The sequence below is a fragment of the Schistocerca piceifrons genome, chromosome X (genome assembly GCF_021461385.2).
Source record: "Schistocerca piceifrons isolate TAMUIC-IGC-003096 chromosome X, iqSchPice1.1, whole genome shotgun sequence".
Classification (NCBI taxonomy): Eukaryota; Metazoa; Arthropoda; class Insecta; order Orthoptera; family Acrididae; genus Schistocerca; species Schistocerca piceifrons.
The window spans coordinates 592,726,876-592,747,036 of NC_060149.1; positions in this window are offsets into that span (position 1 = coordinate 592,726,876).

Here is a 20,161-nt window from a genome sequence, read left to right on the forward strand (position 1 = left end):
GCTGAAACCAAACACATGCAATAGAAATATGTTCACTACCGGTACCCATTTTGCAAGCTATTTGTAGAACTTTGCCTCTAAAAATAACGGGTTTATAAAAGCACAACCTACTTTGGTCCAAAAAAGAAGCTGGGCCAAAGTAGGTCGTAATTTACAGGTTACCAGAACTGATTTAAAGATATATGAAAATGGGAAGACACGTTGTATTTCGCAGAGTTCTAACCATAGCACGACATAAACAACTAAAAGGAGTTCTAAAAAACATACTTGCATTAGAAGTTCCTGAAGAAATGCGTCTTCTGCAGGAAGAAGTTTTTAAGGTTAAAATTCCACGTGTTTACACTAGACACACAACTTGTGGTACTACATCCTAGTGGCAAACTGGGGAATCACTTGAACTATCAGGCAACTTGATTGATACTACCACCTAGCGCAATCAACCGAAACTATTTCAGATACTGCCACAAATCGCTCAATAGAACGTGTTTCATTTCATTTTGCTTTTGGGCCAATGAAGGACCCTAGGGCCAAAGCAGCACGTGTTTACGGCACTCACACCTGGTGCATCAGATAAGCTAGGAATCTGAGTTTCTGCCTCCGTAGCCTCTAACTTCCCGTTCGCCATTAACTAAACCTTCCCGTTGTCTGAATCCTTTTCTACCTTGGTTTCATGACCGTTAGGCGGCGCGGCGCGCTAACGTCTTGCTCGCGATCCATTTCATAAAACTAACGTCCCTGCAGTTGTGTACATCTATGCATATGACGTTACTTAGAGCAGCACCGAGCGAGGTGGCTCAGTGGTTAGCACACTGGACTCTTCATTCGGGAGGACGACGGTTCAATCCCGCATCCGGCGATCCTGATTTAGATTTTCCATGATTTACCCTAAATCGCTCCAGGCAAATGCCGGGATGGTTCCTTTGAAAGGGCACGACCGACTTCCTTACCCGTCCTTCCCTAATCCGATGAGACCGATGACCTCGCTGTCTGGTCTCTTCCCCCAAACAACCCAACCCTTAGAGCAGCAACCGAAAAATCTTGGAGCGATACGCTAACGCCAACGGCCTTGCCGCAGTGGTAACACCGATTCCCGTCAGATCACCGAAGGCTGGGCTAGCACTTGGATGGGTGCCAATCCGGTCTGCCGAGCGCTGTTGGCAAGCGGGGTGCACTCAACCCTTGTGAGGCAAACGGAGGAGCTACTTGATGGAGAAGTAGCCGCTCGAGTCTCGTAAACTGACATACGGCCGGGAGAGCGGTGTGCTGACCACATGCCCCTCCATATCAGCATCCAGTAACACCTGTGGATTGAGTATGAGACAGCTGCCGGTCGGTAGCGTTGAGCCTTCATGACTGGTTCGGGTTGAGTTTAGTTTAGTTTAGTTTTTAAAAGTACTCTAACACCCCTCAGTAGCTGAAGAAAACCACTCGCTATTTTACAAACACTATCCAATCACATTAATTTGACCACCTTCATAAGCCTGAATAACCATCTTTCTGCAGCGTGGACCACTGCGAGACGTGCAGGAAGAGAATCAGTCAGGCTCTGGAAGGCAGCGATAGCGATGTGGAGCCATGCCGTCTCCAGTGGCGTGACCAGCTACGCTAAGTCTCTTGGTTGAGGATACGATCGAGGTGGTCCCACAGATTCTCAGTTGGGCTTAAATCTGGGAGTACGGTAAATTCATCCTGGTGTTCTTCGAACCACACACGTACACTGAGAGTTGTGTGACACGTTTCATTGTCCTGCTGGTAGATGCCATAGTGCCGAGATAAAAACAAACTACATGTAGGGGTGGACGTGATACCCAATGATAGATGCATACTCGTGTTGATTCATTGTGCCTTCCAGAATGACGACATCACCCAAGGACTGCCCACGGCCTCGACCCTGCTGACAACTGTTGCAGGGTGTTTGCTTTCAGACGTTTCACGCCGTACAAGCAAACTGCTATCTGCCCTATGGAGCATAAACGTGATTCATTTGAAAACGCCACCTGTCGCCGCCCATTGAACGTCAAGTTGCTATGTTGGAGTGCAAATCCCAACCTTCGTCGCAAATGAACAGCAGTCAGCATGAACCAGGCTCCTGCTGCAGAGGCCCATACGCAGCAACGTGTGCTGAATGGTTTATTTATTTATTTACACGTCAAGTTCCGCAGAACCAAATTGAGGAGCAAATCTCCAAGGTCATAGAAGGTGTCAGTTCATGAAATTACAGCATAAAAGTAATGTAAACGTAAACTCTGTGCACAGGTCCTGGCGGACCCAGCGGTTCCGACCGACCGCCGTGTCATCCTCAGCCCACAGGCGTCACCGAATGGGGAACATAAAAGTAATAAAAGAAAGAAATAAAATGTTTATGAACCCAAAAAAAGTCAAGCCATAAGTTTAAGTAAACGTTGTCAACAACGTAACATAAGAATCAGCTTAATTTTTCAAGCAACTCCTCAACAGAACGGAAGGAGTGACCCATGAGGAAGCTGTTCAGTTTCGATTTCAAAGCGCGTGGATTATTGCTAAGATTTTTGAATTCTTGTGGTAGCTTATTGAAAATGGATGCAACAGTATATTGCACACCTTTATGCACAAGAGATAAGGAAGTCCGATTCAAATGCAGGTTGGATTTCTGCCGAGTATTAACTGAGTGAAAGCAGCTTATTTTTGAGAAAAGCTGATATTGTTAACAAGAAACGACGGTATTGAGAGGCCAATGTCAAAACACTCAGACTAGCGAACAGGAGTCGACAAGAGCTTCGCGAATTTACGCTATTTATTGCCCGAACCACCCGTTTCTGAGGCAAAAATATCCTTTTAGAATAGGAAGAGTTACCCCAGAATATAATACCATACGATATAAACGAATTAAAATAAGCAAAGTAAACTAATTTTCGTGTCGAAGGATCACTTACTTCAAATACCGTTCGAATAGTAGAAATGACAGCATTAAGTCTTTGAACAAGATCCTTAACGTGAGCTTTCCACAACAGTTTATTATCTATTTGAACACCAAGAATTCGAACTTTTCAGTTTCACTAATCACAAGCCCATTCTGTGAAAATAAAACGTCGGGTTTTGTTGAATTGTGTGTTAGAAACTGTAAAAATTGAGTCTTACTGTGATTTATGCGTTAGTTTATTTTCTACAAGCCATGAACTTATGTTATGAACTACACCATTTGAAACCGAGCCACTATTCCACACAACATCCTTTACTACCAAGCTAGTGTCATCAGCAAACAGAATACTAGAGCGCATATCATTTATATAAATAAGGAACAGGAGTGGCCACAACACTGATTCCCTGCAGAAACTAAATTTTTATTTAATTCAGCAGCAATGCTCAGAAAATGATTGTTAAATATTGTACATACATCTGATTTTTCAGTAACAGAAATATATTAACTACGAACTGACTTTATATCGTCGACCTTGTGCTGCTGACCAGACACTTCCTTGACAACTGACCATATGATTTTAATTTTGTCCTGTGAATTAGCTATTCGATTTGCGTACCACATACTCTTTGCCTTCCTAATAACATTTTTAAGCGCCTTACAGTACTGTTTGTGATAGCTACTGTAGCTTGATTGTGACTACTTCTAACATTTTGATATAATTCCCGCTTTGTTCTACATGGTATCCTTATTGCACTAGTCAGCCACCCAGGCTGTCTCTTACTGCTAGTACTCCGTTTAGAACGTTTTAATGGAAATCAAGTCTCAAAGAGCATGAAAAATGTGTTAAGGAAAGCATTGTATTTGTCATCTATGTTTTTGGCATTATAAACATCCTGCCACTCTTGATTCTTGTCGAGGTTTAAAAAACTCTCTATCGCCGTTGGATTAGCTTTCCTACATAGTTTGTAAGTATATATGACATTTGTTTGAGTACACAAGACTTTTAGTATTAAAATTTGTGCATCATGCTCTGAAAGGCCATTCACCCTTTTACTCACAGAATGCCCATCTAGTAATGAAGAATGAATAAAAATATTGTCTATGGCTGTGCTACTGTTCCCCTGCACCCTAGCTGGAAAAAACAGTCTGCATCAGATCATCTTAATTTAGGAGCTATACGAACATCCTTTTTCTTGCACCATCATATACAAAATTAGTATTGAAGTCACCACATATGACTAATTTCTGGTACTTCCTATGAAGTGAATCAAGAACCCTCTCTAGCTTGAGCAGAAATGCTCTGAAGTCTGAGTTATGGGACCTATAAACAACAACAATTAGAAGTTTAATTTCACTAAATTCAACTGCCCCTGCACAACATTCAAATATATGTTCAGTGCAGTGCTATGATATGTCTATGGACTCAAACGGAATACTGTTTTTTACGTACATGGCCACTCCCCCACTCCACAAGGAACTCCTTGAAAAACAGCCAGCTAATCTGTATCCTGGTAAAGGAAGCCTCTGAATTGTCAAATTATTTAAATGGTGCTCCAATGTGCCAATAATTTCAAAGTCAACGTCTATAGGGTGTTACAAAAAGGTACGGCCAAACTTTCAGGAAACATTCCTCACACACAAAGAAAGAAAATATGTTATATGGACATGTGTCCAGAAACGCTTAATCTCCATGTTAGAGCTCATTTTATTACTTCTCTTCAAATCACATTAATCATGGAATGGAAACACACAGCAACAGAACGTACCAGCGTGACTTCAAACACTTTGTTACAGAAAATGTTCAAAATGTCCTCCGTTAGCGAGGATACATGCATCCACCCTCCGTCGCATGGAATCCCTGATGCGCTGATGCAGCCCTGGAGATTGGCGTATTGTATCACAGCCGTCCACAATACGAGCACGAAGAGTCTCTACATTTGGTACCGGGGTTGCGTAGACAAGAGCTTTCAAATGCCCCCATAAATGAAAGTCAAGAGGGTTGAGGTCAGGAGAGCGTGGAGGCCATGGAATTGGTCCGCCTCTACCAATCCATCGGTCACCGAATCTGTTGTTGAGAAGCGTACGAACAGTTCGACTGAAATGTGCAGGAGCTCAAATGGTTCAAATGGCTCTGAGCACTATGGGACTCAACTGCTGAGGTCATTAGTCCCCTAGAACTTAGAACTAGTTAAACCTAACTAACCTAAGGACATCACACACATCCATGCCCAAGGCAGGATTTGAACCTGCGACCGTAGCGGTCTCGCGGTTCCAGACTGCACCGCCAGAACCGCGCGGCCACTTCGGCCGGCTGCAGGAGCTCCATCGTGCATGAACCACATGTTGTGTCGTACTTGTAAAGGCACATGTTCTAGCAGCACAGGTAGAGTATCCTGTATGAAATCATGATAACGTGCTCCATTGAGCGTAGGTGGATGAACATGGGGCCCAATCAAGACATCACCAACAATGCCTGCCCAAACGTTCACAGAAAATCTGTGTTGATGACGTGATTGCACAATTGGGTGCGGATTCTCGTCAGCCCACACATTTTGATTGTGAAAATTTACAATTTGATCATGTTGGAATGAAGCCTCATCCGTAAAGAGAACATTTGCACTGAAATGAGGATTGACACATTGTTGGATGAACCATTCGCAGAAGTGTACCCGTGGAGGCCGATCAGCTGCTGATAGTGCCTGCACACGCTGTACATGGTACGGAAACAACTGGTTCTCCCGTAGCACTCCCCATTCAGTGACGTGGTCAACGTTACCTTGTACAGCAGCAACTTCTCTGACGCTGACATTAGGGTTATCGTCAACTGCACGAAGAATTGTCTCGTCCATTGCAGGTGTCCTCGCCGTTCTAGGTCTTCCCCAGTCGCAAGTCATAGGCTGGAATGTTCTTTGCTCCCTAAGACGCCGATCAATTGCTTCGAACGTCTTCCTGTCGGGACACCTTCGTTCTGGAAATCTGTCTCGATACAAACGTACCCTGCCACGGCTATTGCCCCGTGCTAATCCATACATCAAATGGGCATCTGCCAATTCCGCATTTGTAAACATTGCACTGACTGCAAAACCACGTTCGTGATGAACACTAACCTGTTGATGCTACGTTCTGATGTGCTTGATGCTAGTACCGTAGAGCAATGAGTCGCATGTCAACACAAGCACCGAAGTCAACATTACCTTCCTTCAATTGGGCCAACAGGCGGTGAATCGAGGAAGTACAGTACATACTGACAAAACTAAAATGAGCTCTAACATGGAAATTAAGCGTTTCCGGACACATGTCCACATAACATCTTTTCTTTGTTTGTGTGTGAGGAATGTTTCCTGAAAGTTTGGCCGTACCTTTTTGTAACACCCTGTATAAGCAGTTCACTAAGTTTCTAACACCTCTTATATTTTGATGAAATATACTAATTCCTTCTCTACTTGGAAACATGACGTCGTCTTAAGGTGATTATTTAGTTAGAGGAACTTCCTTTAAGCAGGTATACCTATCAGCTGACTTCAATCTAAAAAAAGGTGAAGCTCTAAGACCAACTACCACAGGAATTTTTCCATGAGTGATCCCACCACCACCCACTACACTGCCACCTATAAGCTTTTGCCAGTCTTCCCTTCCCATACCTATTGAGGTACAGGCCATGCCTAGTGAAACCTGATCTAGTGATAGACTCAACTGGCACCAATGCAATGTGACCCATGCCCTCCGCCATCAGTGCTTTCTCCAGCAACATGTTAACACGCCTAACAGCCGCATTAAGATGAGGCCGATTATGACGCATAAACAGTTTCACGAAATGCACATTACTGCCACCAGTTTGAGTAGCTATCTTTACCAGGTCACCACCTACATCATATTCCCCCTCCCTATCAAGACTATTCCCTGCTCCACCCACTATCACTATCTGATCCTCCTTCGCAAAATCCCTACATAACTCCCCTATACTGTCAGTCATCTGAGCCAACCTGCACAACGCTTCCTAACACTGCTGGCCCACACCTCTACCATGTGAACTACCTAGCAGCAGAACCTCCTTCTTTCTGTTAGACTTTGCAACTGACCTAGGCCTCCTAACTGCTGAGGACTGCTGCATGTTTCCTACACTTACAGCTACAAGAGGCTCCTCTCCACCCAACTCCAACAATTGGTCAAATCTATTTCATATACGCAACGTACAACTGTCTGAATACCTGCTTCTCCAACCTGCCTTCTTGCCAACTGCCAGTTCCCAATCCCCAGCACCCTTCACCCTCCTCAACCTATCTAGTTCCTCTTATGCGTATTGTAACTGCACTTGAGGGGCACAGATCTTGCTCCTCTATCAACTTATTTCTACTAGAGATTCTGCATTCCCAGGAGAGCTCAACGAAGTTAAAACAGTGAATGAAAATTTTAATGAAATATTTCACTAGAAACAATAAGAAACGTAAGCTGAAAACCACCGCACGGAATTTACTAAACGACTTCAACGCACAGGAAACTCTAAAAAAACACAGTGAGCGAACGTTTCCAAAAGTTTATTAAATCATTATTTCGCCTCAAACAGCACGAAAGACCGTTGAAAAGTATTAAATTTAATACCTGTATAACAGTGCACAAACAGCTTTGTCAGTACTTATCCTTATAATCGCTACAGCTGTCGTTAGGGTGACACTGTTGGTAGAAACTTGGTTCATCTGGGCGGTCAATAGCTCAACATTTGCGTGTGTTTGCCTGTACCCATCTCCCCAGCCGTCGTTGACCTCTGTCGTCTATGGCCCTTGGAACACTACAGTTGCCTCGGCGTCGGCTTTGGACAGGGCGATTTTTCCACTCACGGTATACTTTAACCAAGGCGGCACACGAACAATTTAAAAACTTAGCAGTTTTGGAAATGCTTTCAACCTTGGCCCGAAAGCCAATGACTATGCCCTTTCCGCATTATGACAATGACGGCACTGTTTTCAGAGTCCACCCCTCTTGTACACACACATTTTATACCTTATACAGTTATACTTCTAGTGCTCCACAAGCCATCTGTGAGTGGTTACTGCACGTTGATGTCGCACGAGTGCGGTGGTCACAGTAATGTGCATGGACCATGTATTACTTAATGTTGGAAGTTAGTAACTCTGCAAAAATTCACAAAAAAAGTCAAGAATACGACACCATTACAAAGCTGGAATTTGTCAACACCGAAATCTTCTTGCTACAAAGAAATTGCAAAATTCCTCAGAGAAAATTACACATTAAATATTTCCTGTGTAACGCTTCCCAAAATATCCGTAGTGTCCCTCTCAGGCGTTGCCAGATAAAAGTTGACTTTGGTAGCTGAGAGCTTTCTGTTGCGCAGACAACGGGCTTAACATTATCTACCTGACCCTGAGTAACAAACTTTCTTGAGTTCCGTGAATGTTAATTGATCATTAGCCGTAATCAATTAGCTAAGGAGAAAGGTGTGTGCAACGAAATTTTGATTAGTGAACTCCAGAACGACCGATCAGGGTTTAGGCTTTAATAACATATTAAGCCATTTTCTGTCACGGGCACTTGTGGTTAGAGATTATAGGAAGAGGAAAATTGTGCTTGCATGTACGTTGGAGCAAAGTTTGACGAACTAAGTAGCCGCATTATTAACAATTATTTAACAGATGTAATACGCTCCTGGAACTGCATTTACATGGAACACATGTGAAAATGCTAATCCTATGTTTCCATATGAACAAACGATAATAATAACAGACCGATCTTTGGCAGCAAGGCTTGATTGGATTAAGGAAACGTAACATGGTCGTGCATCTATTCACACGCAAAGCTTCCAAAGCAAAGTACACCACTTTCCATTGATAAACGAATCATCAAAGCCAACTCGTAGCTTCAGTGAAAGGAATCATGAAAATTAATCAAGTACGTGATACATGAAGTGAGTCATGACTTATTAACGACCAAATTTGGTTCCATCTGATTTCACAGAAAATTACACTGAAATCATCACTCGCTAGAATACCGCACTGCCCCAAACGAATGAATTTACTCCTTATAGAGATACCTAACTGACAATCGAACTACTTACTTGATCATGGAGCAGCACCTGGTTACTGCGACTGTCTTCATTTGCTCCTCGGCTAAGTTCTGTCCAAAATCCAAACTGCCTCCCCTCTGCGTACAGAGAGCTACCAACTTGGTGGGGGCTCACTGACAATCGCCAAGATGCTTTTGCCAGTAAGAGGAGGCGTTTCCTCCAATCAGAAGACAGGAGAGTAACGCCTGATCCTTTTGGCCTAAGATTTTCCACTCCGTTCAACGGCTGAAATTTTGAAGATGCCGTCAAAACGCTTGGACTCGGAGTGGCTTGCACCGTGGTTGCATATCTGGGGATGCGCAGCTGCATGTGGTGACATGGTGTTGTGACAGACTGTCGCCACCAAAGCTGGCTTCGAAAATAAGATGCAGTCTTCTTAGGCTGCTACTGCAAAGCTAAACCAAGAAGTTCCACCTCAGTCTGCCTAGTTGCATACATTTGTAATTACACACATTCAATCAAATTGAGCGATCATCCATGTTTGGGACAGGTGGTATGCGTTGTCCTGACTATCAGTTGTAATTAAGATGAGAATAAACACACACATTTCAGGTTCTAAGGGTTACCCTCCTCAGTGGCAAGGAAAACATGAACATTGAAAATATGGGCAAATGCAGACTAAAAAAAAGGTACTCTACAAAACTTGGTAAAGCAAATCAACATAATTGTGTGAGACGGCGTTCAACATCACAGAGGTAGTCGGATAGATATAACATCAGGACTAAGCTGGGGGAAACCATGTATGCTGGGTATTCAACCTATATATTTAACCAATGACGTAATACAGATCGGTGATAGACATTTGAAACAACAACATTACTGAATCTAATATTCATCAAAAGAAATAGAAATGTTTGGTCAGATACTACGTATGAAAGTGATATACAAGAATGCCACTGGAATAAAAACAGAAAGCCCCAGCATTTCGAAATCCATATCATTATTAAGCTATCCTTAAAGGATGTGCCTGGCAGTGGCAATATCGATATTCAAAATAAGAAAGTTAACACTCGATCTACACAAAACTCAATGCAGCTAACACGACGATCCCGATGAAATAGCTGAACGATTAGGGCTGTTCACAGCCTCGGCTGCCGCCGGGAATAAATTTTGTTTGAATGAAATCATTTCAACAATTTCAGAGCTTCGAGAAACATGTACTATCGAATAATTATGGAGACAGTAGTTCAAGGGCTTCATAAACCAGCACACAAGACATTCCCACCTAGATGTGTTATAATTCGATGACTGAGTGACTTGCCATGGCGGGGTGGCTTACCGCAACGAAACAAACAGTTGCACCGTACGCACAACCACTATATAGGGGTATCTGTTGAGAGGCCAGACAAATATGTGGTTCCTGAAGAGGGGCAGCAGCCTTTCCAATAGTTTCAGGGGCTATAGTCTGTATGATGACTGATATGGCTCTGTAACATCGACCAAAATGGCCTCGTTGTTTTGCTACTGTGGATGGCTGAAAGCAACTACAGCCGTTATTTCTCCTGAGGGCATTGCAGCTCTACTGTATGGTTTAGTGTTGACTGCATCCTCTTGGGGAAAATATGGCGGAGGTACAATAGATTCCCAATCATATTTCTGGGTGGGAACTACTCGGGTGGATGTAGTCATCAGGAAGAACAAAACTGGCAATCTACGGATGAGAGCGTGGAATGTTAGATTACTTAATTAGGCAGGTTGGTTAGAAAATTTAAAAAGGAAAACGGGTGGGTTGAAGTTGGATATAGTGGGGATGAGTGAAGTTTGGTGGCAGGGTGAACAAGACTTCTAGTCAGGTGAGTACAAGGTTAAAACACAAAATAAAATAGAGGTAATGCAGATGTGGGTCTAATAATAAATAAGAAAATTCTAGTCAGGTGATTACAAGGTTACAACACAAAATAAAATAGAGGTAATGCAGGTGTAGGTCAAATAATAAATAAGAAAATAGGACTGCAGGTAAGCTACAATGAACAACATAGTGAACGTATCATCGTAACCAGGATAGACTCGAAGCCAACACCCACCACAGTAGAACAACTTTATACATCAACTAACTCCATAGGTGATGAAGAGATTGAAGAAATTTATGATGAAATAAAAGAAATTATTCATATAGTTCAGGGAGATGAACATTTAACTGTGGTGGGAGATTGAAACTCGCTAATAGCAAGAGGAAGAGAAGGAAACATAGTAGGTGAATATGGACTGGAGGAAAGGAACGAAAGAGGAGGCCATTAATCATCGGTAACACTTGGTTTAAGGATCATGAAAGATGGTTGTATACGTTGAAGAGACCTAGAGAGACTGGTGAGTTTCAGATTGGTTATATAATGGTAAGACAGAGATTTCAGAATCAGATATTAAAATGTAAGATATTTCCAGGGGCATATGTAGACTCTGACCACAATTGATTGATTATGAACTGTAGACTAAAACTGAAGAAATTGAAAAAGGCAGGAAATTAAGGAGATGGGAGCTAGATATATTGAAAGAACTACAGGTTGTTGAGAGTTTCAGAGCGAGCAATACGCAACAATTGACTGAAACAGGGGAAATGATCACAGTCAAAAACGGATGGGTTACTTTGAGAGATGAAATAGTAAAGGCAGCAGAGGGGTAAACATGTAAAAAGATAAGGCCTAGTAGAAATCCTTGGGTATCACAGGAGATATGGAATTTAACTGATGAAAGAAGAAAATATAAAAACGCAGCAAATGAAAGAGTCGAAAGAGAATCCAAACGTCTAAAAATGAGGTTGACAGAAAGTGCGAAATGGTTAAGAAGGAATACCTGGAGAACAAACACAAAGCTATAGAAGCATGTATAACTAAGGGAAAGATAAATACCGCCTGTAGGAAAATTAAAGAGACTTTTGAAGAAAAGAAAAGCAGCTGTATGAAAATCAAGAGGTCAGATGGGAAACCAGTACCAAGAAAAGAACGGAAAGCTGGAAGGTGGAAGGAGTGGGGCTGTACAAGGGAAATGAACTTTAAGACAATATTACAGAAAGGGAAGAGGATGTGGGTGGAGATGGGATGGAGAATTTGCAGAGTACTAATAGACGTTAAGTTGAAACAAGGCCCCTGGAGTAGACGACATTCTCTCATAATAACTAACAACCTTGGCAGAGCCAGCCATAACGAATCTGTATCATCTGGTGTGCAAGATGTATGAGACAGGTGAAATTCCCTCAGTCTTCAAGAAGAATGCAATAATTCCAATTCCAAAGAAAGCAGTTGCTGCCAGGCGTAAATGTTACCGAACTATCGCTTTAATAAGTCATGGTTGTAAAATACTAAAACGAATTATTTACAGAAGAGTGGCAAAACTGAGAGAAACCGACTTCGGGGAAGATCAGTTTGGGTTCCAGAGAAATGTAGGAACACACGAGGCAATACTGACTCATGACGTATCTTAGAAGATAGGCTAATGCAAGGCAAACTTACATTTACAGATTTTATAGATAAGGTTAAAGCTTCTGACAATGTCACCTGGAATAAGCTCTTTGAAAATCTCAGCGTAGCAGGGGTAAAGTACTGAGGGCAAAACGTAATTTATAACTTGTACAGAAACCGGACAGCAGTTGTGAGAGTCTAGGAGCATGAAAAGGAAACAGTCGTTGAGCAGAGAGTGAGACAGGCTTGTAGGCTATCCCCGATGTTATTCAATCCATACAAAGAGCAGGCAGTAAAGGAAACCAAAGAAAAATCTGGAGAAGAAATTAAATTTCAGGGAGAAGAAATCAAATCTTTGTACATTGTAATTCTATGTGAGAAAGCAAAGGACTTGGAAGAGCAGTTGAACGGAATGGACAGTGTATTGAAACGAGGATGTAAGATGGACATTAACAAAAGCAATACAAGGACATTAACAAAAGCAATACAAGGGTAATGGGAAAAAATGAATTAAATCAGTTGATGCTGAGGAAATTACATTAGTAAACGAGAGACCAAAAGTAGTAGATGAGTTTTGCTATTTGAGTAGGAAAATAACTGAAGATGGTCGCAGTAGAGAGGATATAAAGTGTAAACTGGCAATGGCTAGAAAAGTGCTTCCGAAGAAGAGAAATTTGTTAACAAAGAATATAGATTTCAGTATTGGGAAGTCTTTTCCGAAGGTATTTGTCTAAAGAGTACCCTTGTATGGAAGTTAGTCGTGGATGGTAACCAGTCCAGACAAAAAGAGAATATAAGCTTTTTTTGAAATGTGGTGCTACAGAAGAATGCTGAAGATTAGATGGTGAGAGAATGTAACCAATGAGGAGATACTGAATAGAATTGGGAGAATGTGTGGCATAACTTGACTAACAGAAGTGGTTGGTTGACAGGACACATTCTAAGACGTCAAGGGGCCACCAATTTAATACTGGAGAGAAATGTAGGGGGTAGAAATGGTAGAGGGAGACAAGAAATGAATACAATAAGCACTTTCAAAAGGCTGTAGGATGCAGTAGTTATTCGAAGGGAAGTGGTTATTGTAAATATGAGATGTGAGAGAAAAGGTTTCAAACCTATTTTAATGGTCATTGATACATACTCAAAATTTGCTTGGGCTTACCCTTTGAAAACAAGGGCAGGGAAGGCAATTGTAAAGATGGTTGATCAGATGCTGCAAATGGAATGTATGGCATCCCAAACAACCTTCAGACAGATCGTGGCAGCGGTATTTATAACAGTCACTTCAAGACGATAATGGAGCGGTATGGAATACACCACTACTGAATGTTCATTGAGTTGAAGGCAAGAATTGTGGAGCGTTTGAACCGGATGATAAAAGGATGAATGTGGATGTGTTTTAATCTTTGCAAAACTTATAAATGGACTGATATCGTCCCACAGTTCATTGGTCAGCATAACTGAACAGCCCATCGCACAATAAAAATTAAACCATTTGATGTCCATGATAATGAGCATCTAAATACTGTACTGACTTATATTATAATAGCAGTTCCACACAAGCAGCAATTTAGTGTAGGTGATTTAGCACATACTTCAAAATACGAGACTGCATTCATGAAATCTTACTACCAAACTGTCCAACTGTTTACAGTTTCTAAGGAGCAATGAACAAACCCCAGAACTTACACCATAAAGGATAGCAGTTTTAGTGAAATAGCTGGTAGCTTTACACAGAACACTTACAAAGACGCAAAGAACCAGATATCTTTCTTACAGAATGTGCCATAAATCAGTGGAGGAATATGACTCTTGTTCAATGGCTTGGCTTCCCTTCATCGTACAACAGTCGGGTGGATGCCAATGATTTGCTGTATAATAAGGTGTACAAACCTCAAACAATGCAGTAGCATAATTTGTATGATAGGAACCGCGTCAGCAGAGGCACTGATATTTTTGAGAAGTTCCTATTGAACTTTGCATCCCCAAGCGTAACTATTGCGGACCAGGAATGAAGATTGAAAAACCACTCGCGGAGATGAGAAGAGAATCAATTTATTAGATAGGGCCTGCAGATAGTATGATATCACGTACGCAGGAAATAAAATTCGCACAGGGCGTCATGCTGCATATCGAATTTTAGCTGACAGATCTAAAGAAATATGTGCAAGAAGGGATATTTGCATAGGTTAGCATGTCGCCGCACTTGTAATTAATAAAATAATGTTTACGAAACTTAAAAAATTTTGGTGTAGGGGTAAATTTCAGCCGATTTATGAATTCAGCTCATCATTCACTGAAGAAGAAGAAGACCATGTCAGAATGCTTAAAAAATTCATTCAGTTATCACTAGCAGCAGCTAAAACAGCCCAAAAGAAAAACTGATCACAGCGCCTAGTATTCTGTCTCTACCTAGAATATCGGGTGGAATCCCCCCTGTTCATATTACTGGCGCGGGCGGGACTTGCAGCAATTGACTGTTAAGCAAGTAGCACTGCAGCTGTCGCCAGAAAAGTGAAAAATATGAATTACACACAACAGGAGCTATACAAAGCAAAGAGACATAATAGGGCAAGGACTATATTTAAAACAGCATTGGAAAGGGCTAGAACTGTTCATAAAAAGAGAAAAGCTGCCTATACTGCCCCCCCCCCTCCCCAGGCCACTTACAAATATCTATTTGCTTAAATTCGTCAAAAAGTTTTCCATTCCAAGATTTTATATAAAATACACTATCTAAGGCTATGTGGAAATCTAATGAATGTGGAACTGGAAATTTAGACGTTGAGGAAGGACCTGGAACTCATTGCATGGCATATATCAAAAAAGAAACCAAAACAGTGTCTACTACTTTTATTCATTTGTTGACTTACAGCCGCCCGAAGGATTGCGCCACTACTTTACCAGCAACCAGAACCACATATTTTACAGCTTTGGACTCTTCCAGAAGTTCAGTACATGTGTCTGAGAGCATTTATGTCTCATGCTCATCCTGACAGCTACGAAGAAGATATAAAAACAATAATGAAGGACGTCAGTCCATCAGTTGAGCTTCAGGATTGATGTCATACGCTTTAACTTAAAAAGACTGATCATCAGAACTATGTGTGAATTACTTTCCACCGGTCCAATTAACAAAAACGGAGTGGAGCATTGATAGGAATAGAAACGTACAGCAGTATTCCTCATATCACAGCATCAAACTGCAAACTTCAGCTGGGAAGTGGTAAATTTGTGCAGGTACCCCATTGTGCGTATTACACTGACGATTTAAATGTATATTTAAAACAGCCTTTACCAGGTTTCGAGTTACGTGTGAATGTCACTATGGTTAAAATGGAAACAAGAATGACCAAGGAAGTAACAGAGTTTACACTGGAAAACTGAATAATATCGCTGCTTGGTTTCTCAGAACACCAAATTTTGCAGAAGGATCAGAATAAATTTTACGATCAGTTCAATCAGTAGATATACTACCGGTTAGCACTATTTATGTCAAGCGCAATGTTGCAACGAATTTGTATCGTAATGACAAATTAGTGCAAACAATCTACAGAGTCTTCTCGACAGTCAGCCCAGAATATAAACTTGTATAGATGCCAAGCAACGCTATTCACATCCCAGTGTCTATTCAGACATTATCTCATCTCGAGTTGAATATTGCCAACCAAGACAGACATCTCGTCAACTTTCACAGTGAAGAAATTGAAGACAGATGTCTCGTCAACTTCCGCAATGAAGAAATCGTAATATAGCTGCATTCGAAGCAGGATGGGTGCACAGTGTAAGACCAGCGCACACGCCAACAGCATGTCAGTTTACAACAGGAACTTCCTTAAGTCACTAGGCTTGAAACCACGCGTAAGAATGTCGTCACTCAACATAACCACCCCAGCCGAATATGATGAACGAATCATTCATCATGAATATTTCTCACAGGAAACTTTTGCTTCAGCGACAGCGGATAACTATAATGAGATCCGCATTGTGGTCCAGCGTCGAGATACTTTAAATGTTCCAAGCACACTTGGAGGTGAATTTTGCGAAAAGGGCTGCTTGAGGATCTACGGCAACATCCCATCTTATGCACTCGATTTCCTTTTTCAGGAAACGAGACATAAGCTGAATGGCGTTGAAACTGACTGCACTCAGACTGTACGAATCACATCAACTTTAAAAGCATTTGTTTCAGAGTTAAAATAGGTCTTGAATCGTTTAGAAAATGTATGATGGTTTATGGAGAAACCGGCATCAGCAGACGAATAGAAATGATGTAGTGCATGCATACCTCTCAAGATGATGATGGGTTATTTCAGTATGAAGTGGAATGGATGGTAATGCATATATCCATGAAGCTGCCAATTCTGAAGAGAATAATATTATTCTAGAAAAATTAATTTTGAAAATGTTGAATGATGTTTTCCTGCCTATCCAGTTCACTGCATCAACATTGCCACAGGGCTGATGACTCAATGTGAACAAACGCATACACATGTCTATCACACCATCCTAGGGGAATGTAGATGATGATGGTAACTAATATACAGGGTTCTCATTTATCTTGACCACCCTAAAGAACTGTTAGTCCAGATGTAAATTACAAAATGTTTCAAGCAAATGTGCTATAGTCGTCAGGGGTACATCAATCAACATGACTGCCTTCGTTGTAGCTTTGTTATCTTACAAAGATATGAACAGCAGTATAACTTTTTTAAGTGGCACCCTGTATTTTTTACTCGGCAATTCATTTCCTCTCCTAAAGACCTAGTCAAAAAATGTATCACAGTGTACTACTCACTGGAACACAACGTTATTAATTACATAACACAACATTGACTTTGAGCTCCGGGTCACAAAATCGTCCACTTGCTGGAGTTGTCAGAAAACAAATGAAAACCAAGTAAAAACATAACACAAAATTGACTTTGACTCTCCTGTACCATTTCCCAGGAGTAGAACACTCAAAGGTGCTCAAAGTGGTGACCCTAGACACCGATACACTCGTTGAATGAAAGAATTATTTACTGCTTCCAGAGTTGCCTGCTGAAGAGGATTACAAGCAAGTACAATACGTTCCCGCGTGTCCTCTGGAGTTGTTGGATTATCGCGATGTACAACGTCTTTAATGCAGCCCCAAAGAAAAAGTCCAGAGGATTTCAATCAGGAGACCTAGCGGGCCAAGTAACTGTTCTTGCTCGACCAATCCATCTGGCAGGATACTTTCGGTTCACAACACGACGTGCACGCAAGGCATTATGTCCTGGACATCCATCGTGTTGATACCACATAAGCATTCTGGTTCTTAGCGGCACTTCATGCAGAAGAGGAGGAAGAATTCGTCAGAGGAAGTTGGCATACGCTGTGCCGTTTAGACTACCATTGGTGAAATAAGGGCCAATAATTGTAGTACCAAGCATCCCACACCAGACGTTAAACTCTCCATTGACACTGATGTTCCACCTGTCTAAGTCGTCGTGGGTTGTTGCTGGACCAATAATGCATGTTCCTTGTATTTACCTGTCCTTTGTTTGAGAAGGAACATTCATCGGTAAATAGAACATATGAGAAGAAGTTCGGGTTGGTGAGGATTTGCTGCTGTACCCACGGACAGAATTGTACACGATTCTGGAAATCATTCCCATGCAATTCTTATGTATGTGTACATGGTAAGGATGGAACCAGTGACGTGTAAGGATACGATGTACACTGGTTTTAGGAATGCCAGTCTCGTGTTCAAGCTGTCGTGTGCTCACATGTTGGTTCATAGCAACGGAACAGAGAACAGTAACTTCGCCAGCTTCGTCTGTGCGAGTGCTACGACGATGCGTTGTCGTGGGTTGAAACTTCCCATTTCCTCAAACGCCGCAAGACGAGAAAACATCCGTCGGGAAGGTAGGTTCCTATCAGGATATCGCTCTCTGTACAGTTCCCCTGCCTGTGTAGCATTTCGCCTACCTTCAACAACAACAACAACAACAACAATAAAAGAAACGTTATGTCGATGCAGTTTGTAGGAAGGACAGCCTTTACTGTATGTCTACTCTGCACAACAGTATTTAAAAGGACTGAAGTACTGTACTAAATGTACCCTTACATAAGAAAACAGTATTGCAATTACTGTTCTGGCAACTTACATTCCCCATAGATGAGTAGCATTTCTACCTTCTCTTCCTTGGTGTGCATTCTATTCACACAAGTCTTCACCTGAGGATGGTTGACGGAATGACGGATGTGCATTCTACTTACGTTTACATTTTTCCTCTGTCAACGTCAACACGTGGATGTGTTCCGTTACCTCGAGTACCTGCACTAAGCGCTGGGAGCGTCAATGTCAATGTTGTGTTATGTAATTAATAACGTTGTATTTCAGTGAATGGTACACTGTGATGCATTTTTGAATGGGTCTTTACGAGAGGAAATGAATTACCAAATAAAAAATACAGGGTGCTGTTCATATCTTTGTAAAAAAAAACAAAGCTACGACAAAGGCAATCATGCTGATTGATGTCACCCTGACGGATAAGGAACTTTTGCTTGAAACATTTCGTAATTTGCGTCTGGACAAACAGTTATTTAGGGTGGTCAAGACAAATGGGACACCCTGTATATTGCTCTCTCTCTCTCTCTCTCTCTCTCTCTCTCTCTCTCTGTGTGTGTGTGTGTGTGTGTGTGTGTGTGTGTGTGTGTGTGTGTGTGTGTGTGTGTGCGCGCATGTATACTTAGCAAGTGCTGTTGCTCTTTTCTACTAGCAAGTCAAACACCCCCAGCACAAGGCAGGCAATTCGTCATAATTCGTCATGGGACACCATGTTTAGATGAGCCAGCTCACACTATCACATGGCTTTGTGTTACATGACAACTTGCGACCTGCTGGTGCTGACAAATGCCTGCACATTCTAGGAGAAGCTCGAGAGAGGATGCACATACTTGACTAATTCAAGTGAGACTGAGTATTTACGTATCTCTCTTTCTCTCTCTCTCTTTCTGCTTGAGTGTGTGTATGTATAAATTTTCGACACTTGTAAACTGTTGTACTGTCTTTGTTCCAGAAATGATGGACAATTTGGACCTGTCGTTCCGACCGATGATCACCTGCACCTGCACCCATGACTTGAAGATCAGCAGCGCTGGTTTTGCCGTCGGCACTCACACCAGCGGCAGCAATACAACCTGCGCCCAGAGCCTCGCGAGCGGCAACACCGGCATCGCCAGAGCCAATGCCTAGGCCATCGTGAGTGCATGCACTGTTACCTGCGCCACTGACGTCTGCATCAGCATTAGCCTCACCTACACCATCATGAGCATCGCTGACACCTGGACCAGCGAGATCTGTATGGGGTCATTGTAGCTTTGATGGTGATACCCAGCAGCCTCTCTACCTGTTCTGATATTGAGGATGAGGGTCCGGCATGCCGCACAGTCATATGTGTCGCACAGCTTTGCCATGCTCACTTTTTTGAGCTGCACTTGCAGATAGGATACCGTTTGCCTGCGTCGATAATAGGTATCTTCAGACTACCCTTTTCCTAAATATGAGCCTATCCATTTTGGAAAGGGAACTTTTCAAGAACCTAAACGATTGCGGTATTCTGCCATTAAGTGTAGCGATACGCTATGCCTTGAATTGACTCTTCAGGCCCGGTACAGATCTGACTCTCTGAATTCTAAGAAAGACAGTCAAGGAAAGGTCTTAGTCCTGTGTTTGGATGAAAATAAAGACAGCTATAGCTTTCCTTGGTCACTTCTGGCTTGCAAGAGAAAAATTAAACAAATTCCTGAGCGTATGGC